Here is a 9,120-nt window from a genome sequence, read left to right on the forward strand (position 1 = left end):
CATATGAATTTGGAGCTTTATCTAGCTGATAAACCAGGTGACCACCTATTTTCCACCGGATTTATTTTAAAATCTCTATGCTTCTCAAATAAGGTTCCCACAGCATCCCTGATCCTCCACTATGCTTAATAGTGGACATGTGGTGCTTTGGTGGTCAAGCTTAGTCACATCCTGACCACATCACAAGGTTCCAGGTAAAGTTTTAGTAGAAATTAGCTAGCACCACATACATTCTGTCCTACCTCACAAACGTCAAGACTTTTTTTTTTTTTTTCGGCCATCAACCTTAAAACAACAGTTTGATATGCAGATGCCATTTAAAGCAGTGGTGTCCAAACATTTTGCCACGTGGCCCAGAATAGCCAAGTTAAAGGTACCTGTGGGTTTTATTAAAAACACAAAAATCATTTTGTGGTATTTTTTTCCTGCTAAATAAACAAAATATTTTAATAAACTGATCAAAGTAGTCAGATGTTTGTAGCAAAAGGATCGGTGAATCTTAAATAGGGTTTTGCATATTTGCCTTAAACCAAGGTATACAGGTCCTTCTCAAAATATTAGCATATTGTGATAAAGTTCATTATTTTCCATAATGTCATGATGAAAATTTAACATTCATATATTTTAGATTCATTGCACACTAACTGAAATATTTCAAGTCTTTTATTGTCTTAATACGGATGATTTTGGCATACAGCTCATGAAAACCCAAAATTCCTATCTCACAGAATTAGCATATCATTAAAAGGGTCTCTAAACGAGCTATGAACCTAATCATCTGAATCAACGAGTTAACTCTAAACACCTGCAAAAGATTCCTGAGGCCTTTAAAACTCCCAGCCTGGTTCATCACTCAAAACCCCAATCATGGGTAAGACTGCCGACCTGACTGCTGTCCAGAAGGCCACTATTGACACCCTCAAGCAAGAGGGTAAGACACAGAAAGAAATTTCTGAACGAATAGGCTGTTCCCAGAGTGCTGTATCAAGGCACCTCAGTGGGAAGTCTGTGGGAAAGAAAAAGTGTGGCAGAAAATGCTGCACAACGAGAAGAGGTGACCGAACCCTGAGGAAGATTTTGGAGAAGGGCCGATTCCAGACCTTGGGGGACCTGCGGAAGCAGTGGACTGAGTCTGGAGTAGAAACATCCAGAGCCACCGTGCACAGGCGTGTGCAGGAAATGGGCTACAGGTGCCGCATTCCCCAGGTCAAGCCACTTTTGAACCAGAAACAGCGGCAGAAGCGCCTGACCTGGGCTACAGAGAAGCAGCACTGGACTGTTGCTCAGTGGTCCAAAGTACTTTTTTCAGATGAAAGCAAATTCTGCATGTCATTCGGAAATCAAGGTGCCAGAGTCTGGAGGAAGACTGGGGAGAAGGAAATGCCAAAATGCCAGAAGTCCAGTGTCAAGTACCCACAGTCAGTGATGGTCTGGGGTGCCGTGTCAGCTGCTGGTGTTGGTCCACTGTGTTTTATCAAGGGCAGGGTCAATGCAGCTAGCTATCATGAGATTTTGGAGCACTTCATGCTTCCATCTGCTGAAAAGTTTTATGGAGATGAAGATTTAATTTTTCAGCACGACCTGGCACCTGCTCACAGTGCCAAAACCACTGGTAAATGGTTTACTGACCATGGTATCACTGTGCTCAATTGGCCTGCCAACTCTCCTGACCTGAACCCCATAGAGAATCTGTGGGATATTGTGAAGAGAACGTTGAGAGACTCAAGACCCAACACTCTGGATGAGCTAAAGGCCGCTATCGAAGCATCCTGGGCCTCCATAAGACCTCAGCAGTGCCACAGGCTGATTGCCTCCATGCCACGCCGCATTGAAGCAGTCATTTCTGCAAAAGGATTCCCGACCAAGTATTGAGTGCATAACTGTACATGATTATTTGAAGGTTGACGTTTTTTGTATTAAAAACACTTTTCTTTTATTGGTCGGATGAAATATGCTAATTTTGTGAGATAGGAATTTTGGGTTTTCATGAGCTGTATGCCAAAATCATCCGTATTAAGACAATAAAAGACCTGAAATATTTCAGTTAGTGTGCAATGAATCTAAAATATATGAGTGTTAAATTTTCATCATGACATTATGGAAAATAATGAACTTTATCACAATATGCTAATATTTTGAGAAGGACCTGTAGAAATTGGCGTGGGGGTGATAACTGGCATCATTGATTTTTTTTTGTCAATAAAGATTTATTCACTGCGTATGTTTTCACTAAAATACACTTAATGTGAGATTATGTTTGTGCAATGAAAGATTAGCTCTTTTCATATTTTTTTTACAGTTGCAAAATTATAAAGACTGCTGCGTAATTTAAAGACACTTAAACACGTACTGTGTGGATACAAACAATATGTGGGTAAAGACATGCTGTTACTGCATTGTAAATTATAGTTTACTGAATGAACACCTGTGGGTGAGTACAGCACAAAACCAAATGATTGACAAAAATAATATGCAGATTCAGCTGTGTTTTTGGGGTCTCAAAACATTGGGGGCTGTAGCCCAAATCCAAAATATTAAAATTTCCATGAGACAGTTTATAAGTAATTTAAAGTTAAAATAACATACATATTGTACCAGTTCTCTGTCTCTGCTGGTTTTAGACTGAGTGTAAATTATTGTGAATCAAACTGAAAAGGTTACCAATAATTTTACTGGGTTATTGTTTTTGTTACAAGCTGAATGAAGGATAAGGAGAAACAGAGTTTAGGACTGATACAAAAAAAAAAAAAAAAAACATTTTGCTGAAGCATTTTAAGGTATTTAGAAAAAAATGTAATCTGATTATTTGCTGACAAAACTTTTTCTTAAACTCCGATGTTTACTATGGGCCAGATAAATGTGCTTTTTGTCATTTACATAAATTACCTTTTTAAATGTGACATTCTCATCAAAATGCTCCACTACTGAGGCTCCATTATCTTTATTCTTACATTTAAAAAAAATAAAGTGGTATAAAGTTGATTTTCCTAAATTTTAGTCAATTGGTAAAATCCTAAAATACATTTATTTATTTGAATTATGCCCAGAGCTTTCGAAACATTTTCTTAAAATTGTTCCTTCTTTTATGAACCTGTTCTCTTTTACCGCCATCTTTTCAGTCCTTCATTCCACTTATGAAGAAATTTGGCCTGCCAAAAATAATAAATGAAACATTTTACAACACAGTTTTTTGTTCTGCACTGAGCATGTGAGACATTAGTGCAGCTCTTACTATTAAACACTTTCTGAGAGGAAAGGGTGTTAAGTTGTGGTGTTTAGGATGGAGTCCTCTCTACCCGTGTAAATAAATGTTTTGTCTTCTCTTTTTAGGTCGGGTTAGGTGGAGTGGGAGGTGACTATATGGAACATAATTGAAATTACAATAGGCCCTTGCAGCCTTCCTGCTTGGGCCTAAAAAAATCTGAATATTTTTAAATAAAAAATGTTAAGTTTAATACCATTATGTGGCTACATATTTTTAATACTTCTAAGTTTTTTCTATCAAGAAGTCTGGGACTATTTAGGAAACATCCGGGGCCTCACTGGCCCCCTTTAAGACCTCAAAGAACAGCTGGCTACTGTCGCCTGAATGCAGTTATTACCGCGAACACCAGGGGGAGGTGTTGCATCATAAACTAAACAAAGAAGGCCACTTATATCAATTTTGTCCAACCAGTTAATGAAAATGCACTCCTGGAAGGAGAAGTATATATAAGTATTACTAGAATGAGAGTAAATAACATCTACGTGCACCGAGTTAAAATTATATGAATGCAATTCATGATGTACTGATCCTAAATCAGATTTATCATCGACAGAACAATGATTTTGTCAATTTTATGCAGTTACAACAGGAGCCTGATGCTGCTCAGGACTCTGCATCCAACCTTATATAAATAATACTTTATCACAAAATAATCAGTAAAGTTTATATTCATTTAGAACTGTTCTTGTTTTATAAAGCCTGACAGTGTTTCTCAGAAAATGACATGATTTATCGAGACTACTGAGGAGAAAAAGGACGGCATGGCATAAGGTTTGCTCTTTTCAAATAAACTTAAACTAAAAACAATATTTTATTCAGAATATTTAGATCATTATTAACAAAATTGACCAGTGAGTGTATTTATGTGTCATTTGTGCATTTGGATCTAAAAAATGTACACATCCCTGTTGAAATGTCTTGTTTTTGTGATGTGAGACCAAGACAGATTGCTTAAGAGTTTTCCACCTTTAATGTAGCATTTATTTTGTATTGTTTTACTATAACATAAACTAACTTCCCAAAGGCAAATGTGTAAGGATGAAAAATCTGCTATAACCTGGTTGCATAAGTGTGTGCAACCTACTAATACTTTGAAACACCTTTTGATTAAATTTCAGCACTAAGTCACCTTGCATTCACACCTGCACACACATCTTAGTAAATCTAATGAGCTTGAAATACAGTTCAGTTTAATTCTATTCCATTCAGTTTATTTATTTAGCACCAATTCACAACACATGTCGTCTCAAGGCACTTTACAAAATCAATTCTATCAAATCAGACAGATTCCAAGTCAAGTACATAAGTTCCAATTTATCCTATTTATCAAACAGTGCAGCCAAACCCAGTTAATTATTCAAATTGGTTAAATTGTTTTCTCTTCAAGCAGATTGCTTGTCTAATTTTAGTTACACTTTTTCATGTATCAGCAGAGAACATGCCTCTGAAAAGAAAGAGAAAGGTGGATGCTGTCAGTCGCCTGGAGAGATTTACTTTCATGCAAGAATTTCTCCAAACTCAAATCAGTTCTGAAAGCTGAAAAGGTTTAAACATCTCTCTGACGGTAAAAGCTCGACTTGTAAAGCTCCCTAGAAAAGTATAAATAACATGACAAATCTGCTAATTAGAATTAGCCGAACAGTTCTTACATCCTGTTTTCTCTGATTAATTTAAAAATGTAATCAAAAAGCAACAGTCAGTGCAGATGTTGGTGCAAATTTAGGTTTATGTTAACATGTTTACAGTGTGGAATATCCACTTTATGTTAAACCTGTTTGCAATGATGAAAATTGTCCAGAGCAAATTCTTTTTTTTCATTTCTCTCCAAAAGGTGGTAGTAAAGGGACAAAAACCCAATCATTTCATCATCAAAGCCTTTTCAGTTTATGCAAGATCAAGAAAATGTTGTTTAATATTTACCTCTTGCAAACCCAAAAGCCTGCAGTCTTGACTATTGACATTTACCAGGCTTTTCATGATTCACACCGAGTCTCATGATGTCACAGAGGAGGACATGCAAATACCTGCTAGAAAGGCAAACTGGTGCAGTGACTGTGTGCTTGACTTTAGTTCTCAGATCCTTTGGAGAACATGTTAAAGAAAATGTGACCCTCCGATCACCACCCCAAACACCTGCAGATTGTCATCTGCCACTAGTGACAGAATATGTGAGTGAGTGGAGGGATGAATGTGAGGTTAAAAAACAGGGCATCAACTACAATATTTTGATCCAAGTGCAGCAGGTTCTGGAATATACACAGTAATATACAAATCAAATTTTACCTCCCCTATTTACAGTCAACGTCACTTCTTGAGATTAACAGAAAGCATTTACAGCATGAAGCTTTATAATTAACCTAAAGACCAACATGCTAGATGCCAAACACTCAGGTAGACAGAGAGCAGATTAAATCTGCATGGAAGTGTAGAAGAAATCTGGCTGATAATAGTGTGGATGTGAAAAAAAATAAAAAAAAATAAAAAATTTAAAGTAAATGTGCTTCTGTTGATCAGACATTTCTTAAAAAGTAAAGCAAAAATAAAGTTTGCTTCAACATCACAATGTTCATCCTGCTGCTGTTTCGTGAGCATTCCTGAGTCACTATGTTGGGGTGGCAGCTAGCTGACCGAGTGAGGATGCACAGAATGCTTGGAAGAGAAGGCTTGAGAGTAGAGATGTTACCTCATAATATCTTGCAGCTGACCTGCAGAAAACGACCAAACTAGTGCTTTTTCCTGCTATTGTTCATCTCTGAGTTACGTGGATATATTATCTACAGTTGCAAGTGAGAGACAGACTTGTTTTTGTTTTTGACTGTCTCCATCGTAATGTCTGGGGGCTCCTGTGGCGACTGGCAGCAGGCATTTGGAGTGCATGTCTCTGTATGTTTTTTGGTGTACCCTAGTCTTCTAACTGGCAGTATCCTGTTTATTTTTATTTCATTAAGTTTTTTGTATGCATCAGAGGGGAGTTTTTTATGATAAAGACAGTATTTCTACTTTTCTTGACGGCTCTGCTGTATCTGTCACGCAGGCTGTTCACATTCTCACACTAGTGGAACCCAATACAGTTGTGATGTTCTACTTGGGTATCAATCGCACGATCTCCCAGTGGATCTACTTGTGGACTTCTCCCCATCCAGCAGCAGCCTGTGTCTCTTTTATACACGAGCTCAGAAATGTGTACTACATACTAGCTTTTACTGAGTCATGGCCAAAGGACGCGGATCCTGACTCCGTCCTAAAAATCGATGGATTTAGAATTACTATGCGGCTGGATCGAGATCCAGGAATTACAGGAAATAAGTGCAGTGGAGGCTTCTGTCTATACATCAATCCCATCAAAGTGGTGCAACAACATAACATTTCGTAAGAGTACCCATCTACAGGACATTGAGCTGTTGACAATATCTGTAAGGCCCTTTTATTTTCCGAGGAAATTTCCTTAAATATTTCTGACTTTAGTGTGCATCCATCCTGGCGCAAACGCAAAAGCAGCGTCTGATGTAATCTATTCATTATTACAGCGACTCTAGTCTTTATGCACCAAGTTTTTTTCTTGGAGATTTTAATCATGCGGACTATAGAAAAGCTTTGAATGGCTTCAAGCAGTACGGTGCTTGTTCTACTCGTGGCAATAAGACATTGGACATTGTGTTATATCTCTATTATGGAAGCCTACAGCTCAATTGCTGGCCCACCGATTGGTTCCTCCGACCACAATGTTGTGAATCTGCTCCCCACATATAAGTCTTTGTCGCAAAGGGACAAAGTGAACATTTGACTGTACAATATGGTCCATGTTTGAGGAATTATCTATTAACATTGATGAGTTGGCAGATGTAGTATGCAGCTGTATAGCTTTTTGGACTGAGAGTGTGATCCCTTTGAAAAAGTTAATCTTAACCAAATAATAAACCATGGATCACACGGTGATTACAAATCAAAAAAGTTTTTAGAGCTGAGATTGGAAAAGCCAAAGGTGTCTACAAACACAAAATTTAATCAACATTTAATGTCTATGATTTCAAGTCCATTTGGAACAGCATGAAATCAATAACAAGCCTGAAGAAAACGTTTCACCTCTGATAGGCAGATGCAGATTAAATTAACAGTTTTTATTTTAGATTTACCTCAACTACATTTAAGGAAGCTGTAAATAATATGCAGGAATTTCTGAGAGATTCCCCTGGCCGTAAAAATGATTTGTCTTCTGTCACTTAACTTTCAAAATATAATAAATTAAACAAGAGTCTGGGGCCAGATAATATCTGTGGCAGAGTGCATGCGCCTCGCAACTTAGTGACATTTTTAAAACAATTTTGAATTAGTCTGTCCAGTTGTAGATTTTCTTAAGGTGTGGAAACATGCCACTAGTATTCCCGTTGCAAAACAACATGAGCCCCAAAGTCCTCAATGGCTACAGACCAGTGGGCCTCACCTCCTCGGTGTTGAAGGTGTTTAAGAGGCTAGTGAAAAAAGAAATCCCAAAGGCAGGTCATTGGCCACATAGATTCCTCTTGGTGAAGCATCTGGAGGTCCCTAGTACAGGCGATTTTTCATCTGCATTTAATACCGTCCAGTCCTATATTCTTGCAGAGAAACAGTTTTGTCAGTTTAATTTGAATTCAAACCTTTTTGGATGGTTGTTGGACTCATTTGGAATTCATTTAAGCCTACTAACTTTTAGGGCTAATTGGACATGTTTCCCAGTAAATCTCTGATCTACTGCAACCTCATTCTCTGTTTTGGTTCCTAGATCTTTAGGCCAAAGTCTGCTGATGATTCCAGTTGCTCGCTGGTCAACCAACAGATATTGATCGCTCAAGTCAGTTCTCAGACTTTAGATTGCACTTCCTTTTCCTGTGCAGCATAGACACTATAGACTTTTTTAACAAGCAGCTGAAGGTGAACTTTGAGTTTGATAATGTTAATGTTTCCTCAGATTTCATTTGACATGCTGTTTCACACCTTCCTTAACTCTGTGGTGAGAACTAATCCTACTTTCTCTAAATTGTTTTGTTTTTTTCGAAAGCTATCTACTGGAGGTACAATACTGACTGCAGATAACTACTCCCTGGGAATCCCACTCAAAAAATCCAAACAATCCCTTTAAGTACAAGCAGCACTTGTGGCTTTCCAGCTGATGAAGATTTAGAACGTATTATAATGAGTTGTTATCTCCAGTATCTTTTGGGATTGATTTTCAGCATGATCTCAACTTGCTTAGAGTATATTGACTGACAGCGTACTAAAAGAAAGGATGAAATACAGGGGAACCTTATTACTTTGGCAGTCCATCTGATTTCGTTTGCTGGACATCTGAAGTTCCTCTAAGCTTCACTTAAAGGCAGTGCTGGAAGCTTCACCCAAGTTGAATAGACTCTTAACTGTGTAAGAACATCCATTAAAACAATTTTACAGAGAGTTGAGGTAATGTTTTTTAATCCTAATATCAAAAGGGATGAAGCCAGATAAATCTTTGACATGGTTCTCCTGATAAAGCCCCTCACAAACTCAGCTTTACAGGGTCTCCAAAGGCTCTCGGTGAAGAAGAAACACAGTCCTGATCAGGGGTTGCTAATATAACCTTAGGAAATATATGGTACTGTTTTTTCTCTTTTGGAAATGTGGTAAAATGGTTTGACAGGCTTAAACTTCAGTATCTCGATCAGATTCTAGACAAGAGTCATTCCAAAACATTAATGTTATCTCCAGTCAGAAGAAACGTCTTGGTAAAAATAAAAGATTACTTTAAACCTAGATCTGATATGGGTGTTAATAATTTTGGTCTTGACTGAGGTGACTGTGGCTCAGTGGGAAGAGTAGTGGTCTTGCAAATATCTTGCAAATGT

The sequence above is a fragment of the Girardinichthys multiradiatus genome, chromosome 5 (genome assembly GCF_021462225.1).
Source record: "Girardinichthys multiradiatus isolate DD_20200921_A chromosome 5, DD_fGirMul_XY1, whole genome shotgun sequence".
Classification (NCBI taxonomy): Eukaryota; Metazoa; Chordata; class Actinopteri; order Cyprinodontiformes; family Goodeidae; genus Girardinichthys; species Girardinichthys multiradiatus.